The sequence below is a fragment of the Lepidochelys kempii genome, chromosome 3 (genome assembly GCF_965140265.1).
Source record: "Lepidochelys kempii isolate rLepKem1 chromosome 3, rLepKem1.hap2, whole genome shotgun sequence".
Classification (NCBI taxonomy): Eukaryota; Metazoa; Chordata; order Testudines; family Cheloniidae; genus Lepidochelys; species Lepidochelys kempii.
In genome coordinates this window covers 188,344,595-188,363,878 of record NC_133258.1, presented here as the reverse complement: position 1 = coordinate 188,363,878, position 19,284 = coordinate 188,344,595, and the positions used below count along the sequence as shown (strand labels likewise).

At 41.3% G+C, this 19,284-nt stretch overlaps 1 pseudogene; it reads right to left on the bottom strand.

The window, feature by feature from the left end:
* Positions 1 to 7,823: 7,823 nt before the first annotated feature.
* Positions 7,824 to 19,284, bottom strand: part of LOC140909617 (uncharacterized) — a 113,129-nt pseudogene continuing 101,668 nt past the window's right edge.

Genomic DNA, 19,284 nt, shown 5'->3' with positions numbered 1-19,284 from the left:
ATCATCAGGTTGGGCCATTTCCAGCACAAATCCAGGTTTTCTCACCCTCCACCCCCCCACACAAATTCACTCTCCTGCTGGTGATAGCCCATCCAAAGTGACAACTCTTTACACAATGTGCATGATAATCAAGTTGGGCCATTTCCTGCACAAATCCAGGTTCTCTCACCCCCTCACCCCCCTCCCAAAAACCACACACACAAACTCACTATCCTGCTGGTAATAGCTCATCCAAAGTGACCATTCTCCCTACAATGTGCATGATAATTAAGGTGGGCCATTTCCAGCCCAAATCCAGGTTGTCCTGGATTTGTGCAGGAAATGGCCCAACTTGATTATCATGCACATTGTGTAAAGAGTTGTCACTTTGGATGGGCTATCACCAGCAGGAGAGTGAATTTGTGTGAGGGGGTGGAGGGTGAGAAAACCTGGATTTGTGCTGGAAATGGCCCAACCTGATGATCACTTTAGATAAGCTATTACCAGCAGGACAGTGGGGTGGGAGGAGGTATTGTTTCATATTCTCTGTGTATATATAAAGTCTGCTGCAGTTTCCACAGTATGCATCCGATGAAGTGAGCTGTAGCTCACTAAAGCTCATGCTCCAATAAATTGGTTAGTCTCTAAGGTGCCACAAGTACTCCTTTTCTTGTTTCAAAATGGTAACTAAATTCTGACAGACATATTTTTCCCCACTGGTAACATGAGACTATTGTCTCCTATATTCACATATTCCTGGCCATGGACCAGTGGACTATGCCTGCAGTCCTTGCTCAGGTAGAATTCCCACTGAAGTATTTGCATAAGTAAGGTCTGCAGGATAGGAACCTAATGCAATCTAGTTTGAATTGTTTCATACTGTATTTTTAAAAATACATTAAATGATTGAAAAATGAAATCTGGGAAAAAATCTAACTGTTCCACAGTTAATGTTACATTCAAAGGTAATTACTTAACACATGAAAAGCTCAATTACATAACCTACAATTCTCCCACTTTGTATAAGTTCCTTTGCTTCTACTTTAAATAAAAGAAATTCTTTTCATTTTGTCAAGAAAACTTTTCTCTACCTCACTACTGCATGACAAGGGAACAGATGGCAATTTAAGGGGAGAATTTATGAGAGCCACAATCTTAATGTTGCATAAAGAAAAGAAAAAGACTCGCATCAAAACCACTGACAAATGTACTTGCTAATATTAATGCACTCCCCATTCATCCAATATGCTTCCTAATTGCTTTTCTGTACATAATAATGTGGCACCTGCTGCTCAACATTGCAAACGCATCAGGATTTCTCCAAAGTCAAACAGCTCTGCAACTGGCCCTCTCCCAGTGATAAATGTAGAGCACTGTATCACGCACAGTTCCTGTCAGTGGCATAATTAAAATTTTATACTTACAGAAAAAGATAGTAAACAATCAGTTCTTAAATGGATTCACAAGAGGAACTCTTGTTACAGCCAACTTTATAATTAGTATGCATCATGTAATGCTAATATATCCATGACAAGAAAATAGGGGGGGAAATGTAGAAAATGGGGTTGTTCTCTTTAATGCAATGTTAAACTACAAAAAAAAAATGAAAGCAATCAGACCATTGTTATTTCACTTTTCCATTTCAGCTCTTCATTCCCTGTTGAAAATAGCTATGCACATTTTCCACTGCAATGATGGTCGTTCCCTTGTGCCACATCTCTGGAATTTTCAAACAGACACTAGGATGGGTCTGGGCTTTATGATGTTTATTCATTTTAATTTTACATGAGACCAAAACATTAAATTTATTTTTAACAGACTTAGGCCCAAATCATACAGTCCTTATTCTCAGGCAAAACTGACACTGATATCAAAAACATTAAAATATACTTTTGTGCTGACCCGACAGGCCATTATACAAAATATGACACAAAATAAACAAAGCACAAGACTCACATCGAGTGTCCTAAATGAGCTCCTGATCCTGATAACTTTAAGCAGAACTGAGCTCCATATGCTGTAAATTTTATCTGTCTCTCAGATTATGAACATCAAGAGCCAGAGCAGAATATATATCAATATTTAAAACACATATTATATTGCACTATATATATTACATTATAATCTGAATATTTGTAAGAAATTTTCAGTACACGTACATGTGTAATATTATATATATACACATTGTACATATATTGCATGTATACTTATAGTTTATTTACACATACTTTTCCTGATTTTCTATTTTTCTGAATGGTGTTACAATATTATTATTCAACAAATTTGTCTGGATGACATAAATATGTAAAATCTGCTCTGGATAAGTATAAAATTTGATACTACGTAACGGCATATTTGAGAGCTGCAGTGCTATAGTGCGTGAAAGTTTAAAACAGCCTTGAAATTTTAACACATTTTAAACTCATTCAAACTGTGTTGTATTATTAAATAAACTAGTTACTGTAGTTAAGAAAAAATAAAAGTATTGTGCTTCAAAGGCTCTACTATTTTATTGAATACCATTATTTTAATACTATTCAGAAAAACAGAAAATCAGGAAAAGTTATATTATCCTATAACCTGTTTTTAAAAAATATTTTTAAAAAACACCAAATTTTAATCATAATCACTGAAAGCACAACATACCAAACATTTGCTTATACAGTAGAAATGCCTGCAGAACATCAACTGGATATGTGCTGGCAGGGTAACAATTTAATATATACCCAATTCTCAAAGACTTGCTAGTAACCTGCTTAGAATATAATAGTTAAGATCTAAATCTTTATCATCACTTGGTGAGATCAAGTGCATGCCAAAAATTAAAATACTTTTCTACCTCACTGATAGGGTATGACACAGAGATACAGGCTCCTGAGATCTGAGGCAGACCAAAAGGTCTCAGGGATGCTTGTGTGTGCACTATGTTCTTTTCTCTGTGCTTTTCAAACAAGAATTGTGGGAACTATCCCCACTTTTAGCTTCCACATATTTACTGAGAGATGCTATTTCTTCAGAGGAAGAATACAACATTTTATAAAAGGTCCATGAATTGCTCAAGAATTGGCAAATATGAATAGCAATGAATCCATTTATACATAAACATAGTCGAGGTCCCAGAAAACTAGAACTATCAAAAGTTGAATTCTTACAGGCAAATGAAAACTCTGAAGTCAGAATCCTGCCCCTTACTCGTAGAAATGCCATTTGAGGGTCAAAATCGTAAAGGTCTTTAAAATAAATAATAATAATAAATAATTTTCTACACTTTCATTGTATGTAAATTCCAATGAGTAAGATAGACACTGGGGACAGGGTAATTAGCTGAAGTGACCACCAATTAATTGGAATTTTGCTAAATCCAATTTCTGGATTAAGCATTTGCAAACAGTGGCCAATTTAACTTTTAGTAATCTGGGAGAGTAGGAATATATAAACAAAAGACATCTAGGAACTCAAATAGTAGTTCCACGGACTGGGAACCAGGGCTAGTATCAGAGGGATAAAATGACTCATAGTGCCGTGGGCCAGTGCGAGGTCCTCGGCACTGCGTATGCCTCCATACGGGCTGTGATGGGGGACTGCAGGGAGAGTAGATGTCTGTGCAACCCCTGGTGGTGGGTAAGGTGCTGGCCTTCTATCTCTGATGTAGAAAGCTGCAAAGGGGGAGGCTAGAGGAGGGAGCACCAATCTCAAACAGCTATGCAGATCCCATTGCCCAAACACCCCGTGAAAGTAGCCCAGAGGAGCTGTGGCTGCTTTTCTAGTTTATAAGCAAAATCGTGGCCTGAGTCTGGGGACTGGATTTCACCCCACACTCACCAAGACTTCTACGCTCTCCCGGTACAGAACCTGAATGCTATAAGTTATATGGCAGGAATAAACTTCAACCCTGGAACACTCTCCCATAGAAAAGGATACCATGGACCAGGAATAATTTAGCCCACTCAATATAAGGAGAGACAATTCTTTTTCACTAAGGCCCTGATCCTCCTCCCACTGAAGCTAATAGCAAAACTCCCATTCACTTCAATGGTGCAGGATCCACCTTTATATAAAGATCTCCTGTCATCTCCAAATAATAATAATAAAATAATTGTATTCATTAATAGACATAAAAATACATGTCATACTGCATTTTTAGGCACTTTTCCAAGTGAACTAGAACATGAAAGGAATACATTCCTATGTAAACAACAGGGAATGGCACTAAAATGTTGGGGGCTTTTTTCCCCTGCATTCCGTGATCCCTCACAGCAGGAAACATTCTATTGTAATGCAGATTTCTTGGATTTCTAGCAAAATCTCTTTTCAGTGCCCTGAACACTATATGAAAGTGTCATCAGACAGCACTTGCAATTCTATTAAGCACCATTTTATATTAACCTAACTTCCATAACCTACATAATATAAAACATAAATATTAATATGTTATAGTTATTTCACTGTATCTAATTAGCTTTTCATTGTTTTAACCTAAGTGCAATATCATATCATGTTCTTCAGTCCTCCAGTACTAGATGTATTCAGCACAATATGATAAATGAAAACATGCTTTAAGCTAATTAAAACAGATAAAATCTGTCTTACCAGAAGCCAAACTGAACCACTCAATGTCTGGTGAGGAAAATTTTTTTAATCTGGTAATTTGATTTTATGCACTGCAAACTTCTTCATATAAGAATTATGTACTGAAAAGCTCCAACTTGTACTGAGTGTGGCAGCCTGCGTGCTAAGCAGGACAAGCTGATGCAAACACATCATCCCAGAACTCCAGGAACCACACCAGCTCCCCACTATATACTGAACCAAATTCAAAGTCCAAGTCTTGGTTGCCAAAGCCCACAATGAGGTAAGTCGAGTGACCAGGACTTACTGTAACAAATGCAGTCCCACAATATTTGGGGGTTTTCTTTAAGGCCCTGCTACTGGAGTCAGGTGGTTCCCAGAGACCCCCGCTGCTGACTTTTTTAATGTAAGTTTCTAGCCTAGAAAAGCTTGAAAACATGACTCTAGTGTAGCCTAAAGGCTCAGAAACCAGAAGACAAATAGACATAGCAATCATTTTTAAGCCAATCTCAGGATTTTTGGGGCCTGACTCATGATTTTTGAAAGTTAGGTGTTGGTGATACTACAAGTCTTACAATTCTGTCACAAGCACACAACATTTGATGTTCTTCTCCTAGTTTCAAGGACTGATGGAATTATATTAGAATCTCAACTTCTAGATAAAAATATAAAGTAAGTTGCACAAAAAGGTTGAAAATATGACCCGAGTACACGCTAAAGACTCAAACACCAGAAGGTAAATAAACAGCATACCAAATTTACTCTTTTTAAAAAATCTGATGCCTGTTGGGCTTGACTCATGAGTTTTGAACACTTGGAGTTGGCAATACCGCAAATGCGTTAATGAGTAACAATGGAACTTTTCGGCAAGAGACATTGGTGAAGAAAGGGGAGGATAGAGCTTTGTTCACAGCTGGGCCATCCCAAAGTATTAGAAGGGGTACAAATCTTGCCACATTCAGGACAGTATATAAGACCCATCTCTTCACTGTACTTCAAATACCACCTAGGTGTTGGGAGGGAAAGACAAGGAGGGGAAAGAAAGGAAAAAAATATCCCAATCAAGAGATCCTTGAAGGAAAACAAGATGAAGAACCTTTTACCACTTGCTCAGAGAAAGAAGGAATAACACTAAAACATGAAAGACTTTGGGTACGTCTACAGTACAAAATTATTTTGAACTTATTCTATTCAAATTTTTGAAGCGATTTTATACATTCAGTCTTGTGTGTCCCCTCTAAAGTGTGTGAATTTGGTGGAGTGCTTCCACAGTACCAAGGCTAGCATCGAATGTTGGAGCGTTGAATGTTGGGTATATATCCCACAGTTCCTGCAGTCCCCGCCACCCATTGGAATTCTGGGTTAAGCTCCCAGTGCATGATGGGGCAAAAACATTCTCACGGATGTTTCTGGGTGTGTCGTCAGTCGCTCCTCCCTCCGTGAAAGCTACAGCAGACAATTGTTTTGCGCCTTTCTGGCGTGCAGATGCCATACTGCTTTCAGCAGAAGGTGCACTACGGTGCTCCGCTTCTCTCCTGGTACTATGAATCCACCTCGCATTTCCTTTCATCTTTCTAAGTAATCTCTATAAGTATCTATTCTTTCTCTTCCTCTTCGACTGCTTCCGCTACCAACTCTCTTCAGCCATCGTAACCAAGCAGCACAGCTTCTGCCGCCAACTCTGCTCTCCTGCTCTTGCCACACTACCGCGCTTCTCCATGTTGTCTGTCCTGGGCTCCCGCCTCCGTGAAAGCTACCGAAGACAACAATTTCCCGCATTTTTTCGGCTATCGTGAACCGAACAGCACCTCTTCCACTGCCACCCTGATCTCCTACGTTTCGCCCCCTTTTTTCCAGGATTACCCATGCAGGCGCCATAGCACAGCAAGCATGGAGCCCACTCAGATCTCCCGCTGCAGTTTTCACCATTGTAAATACCTCGCGCATTATCCAGCAGTACGTGCAGTACCTGCAAAAGCGGGTGAGGAATCGATGACAGCGCGATTACTATACTGATGAGGACATGGACACAGACGTTCCTAGAAGCACGGCATGTGGTGATTGGGAGATCACGGTGGCATTGGGCCAGATTCATGCCATGGAATGCCGACTCTGGGCCCGGAAAACAAGCACAGACTGGTGGGACCGCATAGTGTTGCAGGTATGGATGATTCCCAGTGGCGGTGAAACTTTCATATGCGTAGGGCCACTTTCATTGAACTTTGTGACTTGCTATCCCCTGCCCTGAAGTGCAAAGACACCAAAATGAGAGCAGCCCTCACAGTTGAGAAGCGAGTGGCCATAGCCCTGTGGAAGCTTGCAATGCCCGACAGCTACCAGACAGTCGGGAATCAGTTTGGAGTGGGCAAATCTACTGTGGGGCTGCTGTGCTGCGAGTAGCCAACACAATCATTGACCAGCTGCTATCAAGGGTAGTGACTTTGGAAAATGTGCAGACCATTGTGGATGGCTTTAATGTGCTGGGGTTCCTTAACTGCAGTGGAGCAATAGACGGAACACATATCCCTATCTTGGCCCCGGAACACAGGGGCAGCCAGTACGTAAACCGCAAGGGGTACTTTTCCATGGTGCTCCAAGCACTGGTGGATCACAAGGGATGTTTCACTGACTTCAACGTGGGATGGCCAGGAAAGGTACATGACACTCGCATCTTCAGGAACTCTGGTCTGTTTGAGCAGCTGCAGGAAAGGACTTACTTCTCAGACCAGAAACTTACTGTTGTGGATGTTGAAATGACTATAGTTATCCTTGGGGACCCAGCCTACCCCATAATGCCATGGCTCATGAAGCCGTACACAGGCACCCTGGCCAGCAGTAAGCAGCAGTTCAACTACAGGCTGAGCAAGTGCAGAATGGTGGTAGAATGTGCTTTTGGACGTTTGAAAGTGCACTGGAGCACTTTACTGACTCGGTTAGATCTCGGCACAACCAATATTCCAACTGTAATTGCTGCTTGCTCTGTGCTCCACAATATCTGTGAGAGTAAGGGGGAGACGTTTATGGCAGGGTGGGAGGTTGAGGCAACTCGCCTGGAGGCCAATTTCGCACAGCCAGACAACAGGGCGATTAGAAGAGCACAGCAGGGTGTGCTGCGTATCAGAGAAGCTTTGAAAGCCAGTTTCATGACTGGCCAGGGTACGATGTGACAGTTGTGTTTGTTTCTCTTGAAGTTAGCCACCCCCTATATATATGAAAGGAAATAAAGTCAGAATTGTTTAAAAAACATTCTTTATTATTGAGAGAAATCAGAAGGTAGACCCGGGAGGGAGGGGTGTTGGGTTAGGGGGGTGAAGGAGGAGGGAAGGACAAGTCCAGAAACCAAATCAAAATTTTGGACATGCCAGCCTTCTGGTGCTTGTGAAATCCTCTGTGGTTGAGTGTGTGGGTCCCCATAGCCTCCTCGCCCGTGTTCTTGGGCGTCTGGGTGAGGAGGTTATGGAACTTGGGGAGGAGGGAGGGCGGTTATACTGGTGCTGCAGCGGCGGTCTGTGGTCCTGCTGCCTTTCCCACATTAGATCCACCATACAGTGGAGCATGTCGGTTTGCTCCCCCATGAGCTTGAGCATAGCATCCTGCCTGCTCTCATCATGCGCGTCCCTCCTCTCTTCATGTTCATTGAATGCTTTACGGGACTCCGCAATTGTTTGCCTCCACACATTCAGCTGGGCCCTAGCAGCACAGGAGGACTGCATGAGCTTGGCGAACATGTCATCCCAAGTTCATTTTTTCCACCTTCCAACCTGGACCAGCCTCTGGGACAGAGTAGATAGGGGCCACACTGAAACATTTGCACCTGCAGGAGGAGAAAAAGGGAGGGTAATATTTTAAAAGATACATTTTAGAGAACAAAGGGGACACTATTTCTCAGTGAAACAGGCAATTCATAGTACACAGCACATGTTCTTTCTGTACAAGGTCACATTTTGCCTCTTATACTGAAGTGCCTGCCACTTTGGTGTGAGTAAGCCATCACACGCAGCTGGACAACAGAATTCAGCTTGCAGGCAACCATGGTAAGCCCTAGGGGCACGTGGGATTCTGCTTCTTCTGCATTAATTTCAATGCTTTCAAACTGCCGGGCCCCCTTTCCCATAGCAAGCAATGCCTGGTGGGTTTGCCGTATAAAAGGAGGGCCTGCCTCTGGGATGATCGCTTCATCCAACACACATCCTCCCCCTCACCACCCCGCACCGATGGCTCCGATGAGGCTCTGAGCAGGGATGAGCCCTTTAAACTAAACGCGAATAGCCCAGCGCAGCTGGGTTTCCCCCCACTCCCTACGACATGACTCCAATCAGGTTCTCACTCACCACAAGTGCCTTCTCCAGGGTCATGGTCCGGGAGCCCGCCTTGGGAGTGGGGGCAGGCTGTTGGCTCTAGCATTAAGAATAGTTCCTGGCTAGAGGGGAAAATGGATTCCCCACTTGTCGCCTGTGCACTGTCGTCCTCCTCCTCCTCTTCGTCCTCCAATAACTCATCCTCCTCGCTCCGTGCAACTCCCCCCTTGCAGGTGTCTATGGACAGTGGTGGGGTAGTGGTGGCATCACACCCCATAATTGCATGCAGCTCACAGTAGAAGCAGCATGTATGGGACTCTGACCCAGAGCACCCGTTCGCCTCCTTGGCTTTTTGGTACGCCTGCCTGAGCTCCTTGATTTTTGTACGACACTGCTCTGTGTCCCTGGAGTAGCCTCTTTCCGTCATGGCCCTGGAGACTTTGGCATATGTATTTGCAATTCATTTTTTGGAATGTAGTTCTGCCATAACAGATTCGTCTCCTCAACATGCGATGAGATCCAGTAACTCCCGTTCGGACCATGCTGGAGCTCGTCTGCGAATCTGAGACTGCATGGTCTCTTGTGATGGTGGACTCTGCATGGTCGCCTGTGATGGTGGACTGTGCTGATGGTCACCTGTGCTGATGGTGACTGTCATAAAAATAAAGGGAATGGTAACCACCTTTCTGTATACAGTACTATAAAATCTCTCCTGGCCAGAGGCAAAACCCTTTCACCTGTAAAGGGTTAAGAAGCTAAGATAACCTCGCTGGCACCTGACCCAAAATGACCAATGAGGGGAAAAGATACTTCCAAATCTGGAAGGGGGGGAACAAAGGGTTCGTCTGTCTGAATGATGCTTTTGCCGGGAACAGATCAGGAATGCAGCCTTACAACTCCTGTTAAGTTAGTAAGTAATGTAGCTAGAACATGCGTTAGATTTCCTTTTGTTTAGTGGCTGGTAAAATAAGCTGTGCTGGATGGAATGTATATTCCTGGTTTTTGTGTCTATTTGTAACTTAAGGTTTTGCCTAGAGAGATTCTCTATGTTTTGAATCTGATTACCCTGTAAGGTATTTACCATCCTGATTTTACAGAGGTGATTCTTTTACCTTTCTTTAAATAAAATTCTTCTTTTAAGAACCTGATTGATTTTTCATTGTTCTTAAGATCCAAGGGTTTGGGTCTGTGTTCACCTGTACAAATTGGTGAGGATTCTTATTAAGCCTTCCCCAGGAAGACCAGGCCTCTGTTTTCTGTAAGGTACTCAAACCCTGCTTCAGGATGGAACTTCAGGCACGTGCATAGGTCCCACTGGGGTCGCTGAATGGAACCTAAGCCTGTACCTAAAGTTAACACACATAAATGCTCTCCTTCATAAGGATGAACTTAAGCATATGTTTAATTTTTTTCCTGAATGGCCTCAGAGATCATAGAACAGTGTAAATAAATGTGAAAATTAGATAGGCAGGATGGATCAGCATTGAAGAGGACATCTGACACTAGCACAACTGCTTTGTATATGGCATATTTTCAAAGACATCTGAGTTTACCTTTGTCAAAACAAATAAATTCATACTTATGTTAATACTTGTTAAAAATAAGAATACCTTCTCTCTCCTTTTTTTTTTTAATCTTGTTCAATTCAGAAAAAAAGTTATTCATTTTGGGAGAACTATTTTCAATTTAATCCATATGAAAAACAGAACATGCATTCTATGAATATTCAAAAAATAGAGACTTCTCATGTCCCACAAGAGTAATTTGCTTATGTCAGAAGTGTACAACTGGGTATACAAGTGTTTTAGAAACAGGATTCTTAATCTCTAGTCCTCATATTGAAATATATTCAAAATATTGTTGTGTTGCCAGGACAACTACTCTTTATAGACAGTGTAAACATGAAGACAGATCAGCACAATTTGTATTACAATAACTTATACGTACTTGGGGTTCGATCCTGAAAAGTCTCTCTCTCATCCACCTCAATGGGGCTCCCTCTATGGGGAAGGGAACAGTTCTTTACTTCGATTTTTTCTCACTGAACATTTGTGAAAGTTAATAGAAGTTTCTTTTCTTATCTGACTTTTCCCCTATCAGAGTTGTACCCCCTTTAGGTGTATTAGAAGAGTTTGTCTACTTATTTGTATCTCACACAAAAAAAGTAATAATGATTCACAAATCACACTTTAATACACCAAGAAGCATATTCAACAATTTTCTACACATCACTCACAATTCCTCGTCAAAAATTAAAAGAATTGCAACTTTCCTATTGTGATATAACTATAACTACTGCATATGGATAGATATAGCCAGAACTATGTTCTATTATAAGATAATTATTTTTGTGTATTACAGAATAATTATGTCACATGGTTATTGAGAGTATTTTGGAGGTAAGGTTTCACATTTTGTCAAATAACATGGTTTGTAAGGCAACTCAGCTATCCTTTAAAATATTGTACTGATAAATAACTGCACAATACTTTAAAAATGTACATATATGTGGATTCAAAGAAGGTGTGTTTTAATGTTATTATCATGTCCATGTTAAATATATTATGTGCTATATATCATTTTCTACTGGCTCTGCCATTAACTCCATAACAGCTGGCGCTAAATGCACTAAATTGTAATATAATGAGCTTGTATATTGCTAGCAATTACAGAGTTTAGTTGAATAAATCCTCTGATACAAAAGAAGTGTACTTTCCACCTAACAATAAATTAAAAGTGGCACCTGCCTTAATTTAAAATTTCCATGGATCATATATAAAAATCAGCAACAAAAACAACAAAAAAGCATTGCAATTGAAACCCCATCTCAAAATTTGCTTCATTTTACTACATCCGTTTCATATGCGTTTATGATATCTGTCACCTCAATATATTATTTAAACACCAATTATGCATTACTGAGTTATGAAGTATATGATAAATACACTGTTAAAGTTGAAAATCTTAAGATGTGAAGTGAATGCTGTGTATTCCAGTTTGTTTGTTATATGGTTTTGCTATATAAATGCTCTTACTGTCCTTTTAGGAAGTGATTCCACTGCAGACTTTGAGTCAGGAAAGCACTTAAATTTTAAGCATGTGCTTACGTACCATTGATTTCAATAGGACTTAAGATCATGCTTAACATTAAGCATTTCCCTTGTGTGCTTTTCTAAATTGGAGCCATATATAACAATTTCTACAGTTTTGATCTGATATGGACAATTGCAATATCATTCAAATTGTGGTTCTAGGGTACATCCATGTCATCAGATAACTTTAGATCAAATAATTCTTCTGAAGTTAATTTTAAAAAATAACTTTTTAGGCATTTTCACTCATAGGACTGGGTATATAAATTAACTATAGTTAGCTGTACTCTACTGCAATTCACTGACTCACAATTAGAGCACAATTTAATTTCTTTGAATATTTGTTCAACTTTTTACATGAATTTGTTTTGCTATGTTCACACCTTTTGGGGCTCACTTTCCACAAACATTTGATTGATTGTATTTAAATGGTAAAAGTTACTTGCCACATGCACAAGTATTTGTGGAATCATAAATTCACTTGTGTATGTATTCATGCCAGGAATGCATGTGGTCTCATACAATCAAGGAACAGAAATAATACAATGTGACATCCAACAAATTATACGTAACCAAGCTTGATTTTAAAATATTCCCAGTCAAACCATGGGGGTGGGGGTGGAAGAGAGATTAAAAGAATATTAGTCAAATACATGTAAACAAGAAACACATTTGAGGAAATCACAATCTGAACGGGGATATCCTATATGCAGAAAAAAAGGATACATTTGCTGAATAAATTATTTATTGAAAGTTATTCCCTCAGCTAGACACAACCCAATAATGAGCTTTCCAGAAGGCAATAACAGGGTCAAGGATTCGATCTCTGAAGGAAACACTAGAAGGTCAATAATGAGATCAGGCCAAGGATAAGTTCGTTGACTGACTAGAAGAGAATGCTACCATCCTGACATGAGAACAACCAAAACACTGGCTTAGACAAGTGAAATTTAAGTTCACAGTAGGACCAAATCGAATGGCTGGAGGTTATAGTTGCAAAAATTCAAATTAGAAATTAGATGCACTGGGCAGCACAGCATGGGGAGGAGGTGACCAGCCCTCTGTGAAGAAAGAAGTGGTTCAGGACTATTTAGAAAAGCTGGACGAGCACAAGTCCATGGGGCCGGATGCGTTGCATCCGAGAGTGCTAAAGGAGTTGGCGGATGTGATTGCAGAGCCACTGGCCATTATCTTTGAAAACTCATGGCGATCGGGAGAGGTCCTGGACGACTGGAAAAAGGCTAATGTCGTACCCATCTTTAAAAAAGGGGAGAAGGAGGATCCTGGGAACTACAGGCCACCTCACCTCAGTCCCTGGAAAAATCATGGAGCAGGTCCTCAAGGAATCAATTCTGAAGCACTTAGAGGACAGGAAAGTGATCAGGAACAGTCAGCATGGATTCACCAAGGGCAAGTCATGCCTGACTAATCTAACTGCCTTCTATGACGAGATAACTGGTTCTCTGGATGAAGGGAAAGCAGTGGACGTGTTGTTCCTTGACTTTAGAAAAGCTTTTGACATGGTCTCCCACAGTATTCTTGCCCGCAAGTTAAAGAAGTATGGGCTGGATGAATGGACTATAAGGTGGATAGAAAGCTGGCTAGATTGTCAGGCTCAACGGGTAGTGATCAATGGCTCCATGTCTAGTTGGCAGCCGATATCAAGTGGAGTGCCCCAAGGGTCGGTCCTCGGGCCGGTTTTGTTCAATATCTTCATTAATGATCTAGAGGATGGTGTGGATTGCACCCTCAGCAAGTTTGCAGATGACACTAAACTGGGAGGAGAGGTAGATACGCTGGAGGATAGGGATAGGATACAGAGGGCCCTAAACAAATTAGAGGATTGGGCCAAAAGAAATCTGATGAGGTTCAACAAGGACAAGTGCAGAGTCCTGCACTTAGGACGGAAAAATCCCATGCACCGCTACAGACTAGGGACCGAATGACTATGCAGCAGTTCTGCAGAAAAGGACCTAGGTGTTATAGTGGACGAGAAACTGGATATGAGTCAACAGTGTGCCATGGTTGCCAAAAAGACCAATGGCATTTTGGGATGTATAAGTAGGGGCATTGTCAGCAGATGGAGGGACGTGATCGTTCCCCTCTATTCGACACTGGTGAGGCCTCATCTGGAGTACTGTGTCCAGTTTTGGGCCCCACACTACAAGAAGGATGTGGAAAAATTGGAAAGAGTCCAGAGGAGGGCAACAAAAATGATTAGGGGACTGGAACACATGACTTATGAGGAGAGGCTGAGGGAACTGGGATTGTTTAGTCTGCGGAAGAGAAGAATGAGGGGGGATTTGATAGCTGCTTTCAACTACCTGAAAGGGGGTTCCAAAGAGGATGGATCTAGACTGTTCTCAGTGGAAGCAGATGACAGAGTGAGGAGTAAGGGTCTCAAGTTGCAGTGGAGGAGGTTTAGGTTGGATATTAGGAAAAACTTTTTCACTAGGAGGGTAGTAAAACATTGGAATGCATTACCTAGGGAGGTGGTGGAATCTCCTTCCTTAGATGTTTTCAAAGTCAGGCTTGACAAAGCCCTGGCTGGGATGATTTAGTTGGGGATTGGTCCTGCTTTGAGCAGGGGGTTGGACTAGATGACCTCCTGAGGTCCCTTCCAACCCTGATATTCTATAAGTATGACACTTTATAACTGTGAAGGTAAATAAATATTGGAACAGATTACCAGAGGAAATGGTAAATTCATCGTCACTTGGAGTCTTTAATTAGATGGTTTTCTAAAAGATATGCTCTAGTTCCACCACAACTTCCACATGTTAATGAGCTTGATAGTTTTCACTTGTCTACCAAGGAAGAATAACTCTCTTCTCCACAGGAATTGCATGGTGAAATTCTATGACTTGTGTAATACAAAAGGTCAGACTAGATGATTACAATGGTCCCTTATGGCCTTAAAGTCTATGAATGGTATGGGACCTACTGGAGGCATGCATCCCATCTGGATGCATCCCATCTGGATCTACCTAGGGAGGTGGTAGAATCTCCTTCCTTAGAGGTTTTTAAGGTCAGGCTTGACAAAGCCCTGGCTGGGATGATTTAACTGGGAATTGGTCCTGCTTTGAGCAGGGGGTTGGACTAGATGACCTTCTGGGGTCCCTTCCAACCCTGATATTCTATGATTCTATGATTCCACACATGTGAAATCCTACTGAGAATCCAAGGAAAGAACACCATTTAAGGGTAATCACATAATGCCTATCTTGCTGCCAATCCACTCCCTCAGATCTAATCTATGACTCATCCCCACTGGCATTTGGGGATAATGTAAGGATGATTAACAGCTCACATGACTGCATGAGCACACATCCCCCATTAGAATATCCCATCTGACAACTGTCATCCAGGAGTGCAGTGTCAGGCCAATACTGCTGAAGGACAACTTTCATGGTGCCATCTCTCTGCCCCTAGAAGATCAATCCAACCCACCCTCTACCCCTGCCAACATATAGTTATATTTTACTTCACATAAGGTTAGGGACCTCCCTCTCTGTCTTTTCCCATGGCTGCAGAACAAGGTTAATGCCACCTTAGAAATGGAGAGATCTCCATGTTCTCTGCAGAATAGAGGAAATGATCCAGGATCTGCATAGGGCTATCAGTGTGATGCAGAGATCGTATCCATGAGTTCTCTCCATCCACTTCTCACAACCCCCTTCTTAAAAGTTCTGCATGTAGAGCACCTGCAGATTCCCAAAGTTGGTTGGCTAAAGTTGGACAGAAAATACTTTTATCCCCCACTAAAAATGTCAACAAAATCATGTTTTCATTTTCATCAAAATGTTCTGCAGGAAATCTTGACTTTTCAGTGAAATATCAAGAAACCCAAATACTTTGGCTGAAATCCAAAATATTTAGATTTAAAAGGGTGCTGCAATACCTCATGGAAGTTGTAGTTTGGGTGCCTTATGCTCCCATTCTCATCTATGGGCCAGGTTCTCTGGCCACACTACATCTTCTATGATGTGGCATTTTCTCCTCATTTGGTGAGGGAAGAAAGTGTGTCATAGGTGTTTCTTGCCATGGTGCATCACGGAGATTTTTCTGGTTTCAGCATAAAACTCTTTGGATGAAATACCAAAACATTCTGTGGAAAGAAGACACTTTTTTGTGAAAAATTTCATTGAGTCGAAAACCCAATTTCCATCAAGAAACAGTTTCAAATGAAAATTTTCAATCAACCCTGGAGTTGCCCCATGTGCCATCTAGTCACACACCTTTCAGGGGTTTGTGTGCCCCTTGTAGTATGATGAGTGGAACTGGAGAAAAAGGGTCAAGCTTCAGGAGAAGCCTGAGTCAGTGTAGCACTATGGCTATAGCACCATCAACCTGCCAGAGCATTGTGCATTGTGGATTGTTCCCGAAGGATTGTTCACTTACCGATGTTTTCTTCAGTGTAGTTTTAAACGTAACAGGTATGGGGCTTCCGCTGCTGCCTTTAGGAAATTATTGCACAGGATATTAGACATTACCTTCAGGGAGTTCAACCTATTGTTCCCCTTTCTCAGTGTTATCCCATTACTTCCAGTTACACCCCTTCTTTTATATTAAGTAATTCTTCTCCTTCCACCTCTCCCACTGCAGGATTGGAGTAAACTTCCATGCAAGTTAATTTAGATACACTTGTTCTGAGGAGTAAAATGAGGCCTGTGGAGTTCACAGTCTACAAATATTTGTAGACTTCATCCATCTCCCAGTATTCACATCACTTACCCAAGCTATAATTGTTTAGCACTTTTTGGGCCCTCTTCTCAGTTATCCTAAGGCCACTATACTATGCTATGGCAGTATGAAGGGCACAAATTACAATTACACCTTCTTTACATTGCTAGGTTGTAAAGTGGCATTAGTGTAAATGAAAATCAGGGCCATTATCTTTTCTCTTATTTCAATCCCTCCAGCTACCTAACCATTTGTGTTGCTCTGCTCTGAACTTCCTACAATTTGTGAATTCTGTATCTTTCTAGCAATGAAACGTCCCAAACTAAACACAGAACTCAAGTGGCAGTCACATCTTGAAATATAAAAAGAAAAAAACTACTACCACTCTGCTCCACAAAGTAATGGCATAGCTGAGTAGCTCAAAATTGCATGGCTTTTTTTCAAACTCACTTCTAATCTGCTTCCCATTTTAACTGTCACTGCTTTCAGGGTTCTCCATCCAATTACATATCTATGTTTCAGATTATTATTTTCCAAGCTTGTATTCATGTTACATTGTCATGACACGATGTTACATCCCAATGTCACAGGATGACACCCTATAACTTCACAGTAATAAGCAAACAGCACAATGGAATGCTACAATATCATGATACTATAATTTTGTCCCAAGCTAAAAATTAAGGAAGGGGACAGTTTTAGCTCAAAGGCAAGGATGCTAGAGTGAATCACAGGGGACCACAGTCAGATTGGGGATTCTGCATTACAGCATGGAATATGCCTATCTTTGAATGGTCTGGTACCCCCTAAGAGATACAGGAATTAAAAATATAAACCAGGCACCTACTAGCCACAGTATGAAAGACATCGGCCATGACGATACAAATGATCTGTTATTACAGGGGAGAAATCTGTTGCTAAGCTTCCCATCACTGAACGGGCTGCAGGGTCTATTGTAGATTCAGTGTGGTATTGGCAGCTTTGCAAGCTTTGCAGTTTGGATGGGGAAGAATTCCTTCCCACTGTACAATCCCCCCAGTGCTCAGCCCAGGAACTCAGGCTGAGTGCTGGTTAATGGATTTGCCCCTCAGGCTGCAGCCTGAAATGTTATTTCCACTGTGAGTTACCATTCAACCCCAGAGTTGAACAAGAGATGACTCAGAACCAAAATCGTAGATCCAAACACCATGTACTTAAGGAAAGTTCTGATTTGGCATTTAGGGAGCATCTCCCCTGGACACAATACAAATGGCCAAGACAGCAAGAGCAGTTTAATACTCCTTGCTGTCAATGCTACCCTATTTATTGGGGACCAAAAACTAATGAGTGGTTATCTCTTTTAGCTTCCTATATGGACCCCATTAGCATAGCATCTGAACATCCAACAATACCCCTGTGAGGCAGGATCTGTGTTATTATCCGCATTTTTCAGATGGGGAACTGAGGCACAGAAAGGTTAAGTGACTTGACCAAGGTCACAAAGGAAGTCTGTGGTAGAGCAGAGAACTGAACCTGGGATTCCCCAGTCCCAGGCAAGCACCCAGTGGGCCACCATTCCTCTCTAGTGATTAGTTGAGACAGGGTCATGTGCCACAAAAGAGAAAAGCTGGAGCAGAGGAATTAACTAGCTGCTGGCCAAAGGAATGCTTACATGCTCAGATATCAAACTGGGAAAAAATAAATAAAAATACACATAAGCACAACACTAAAAGCTATTGTTTTAATCAGTCTTATGGTAGGAGCAATGGGCCTGTACCCAAAAATATTCTGAATGAAAACAAAGGGTTATGATTTCAAATTCTTATTCACATTGGGCTATTGATTTCAATAGGACTGTGTTTGGAGTAAGGTGCTATAGAACATGAATAAGACTGTCAGGAATCTGGCCCCAAAGGACCATGTATATCCAGCGATTACTGCTATCACAGATGTAGTTTTGTCTGTTGGTTGAAAAATCATTTGTCCCTATGAGTTTAAACAGGACAGCCTAAATAGGGAGTAAGTGAAGCTGCAGCATATTTAGGGCAAAAATACATAAATATATAATATTGATGATACACACACTGGAATTTTTACTTCACAGAGTAAACCACAGTATTTTCATTTGGGTTGAAAATATGAACTCTATAGGAAAAATGTCTTCCGCATGATAGATTAATGCATGCAGCTCTGGGTCAAGATTTTTCAAAGTGACTTGTGATTTGGGATGTCCCAATCTTTAGGTGCCCAACTTGAGACACCATTAAGGAGCCTGATTTTTAGAGGGTGGGCCCTAATCACTTTTAGAAAATCAGGCCTTTTTAAATGTATTTACTTGAAGTTGAGCACCCAAAAATGGAAGTAGTCAAAGTCACTTGTCATTTCTGAAAATCTTGGCCTTGGATGTTAGAGCCCAGATTTCAGAAATGGATTCTAATATTGCAGACCAAATTTTGGCAAACATTCATAGCTAAACATCTAAGTTCCTATGAATTTTTGATATGGGTCTCAGCAATTAATTGATCAAAAACATGAATCACCAAAAGAGCTAAAATGTGTAAATCTGAGGGACAGATTTGCAGAAAGGCAGTAGAGGAAGTGGGCCAGGTGAGAGGGCAGAGACACTCCTGGCTAGGAGTCATGGATCAAAGCAGTGAGCCCAGTCTATGGGAGAGGAATCTGTG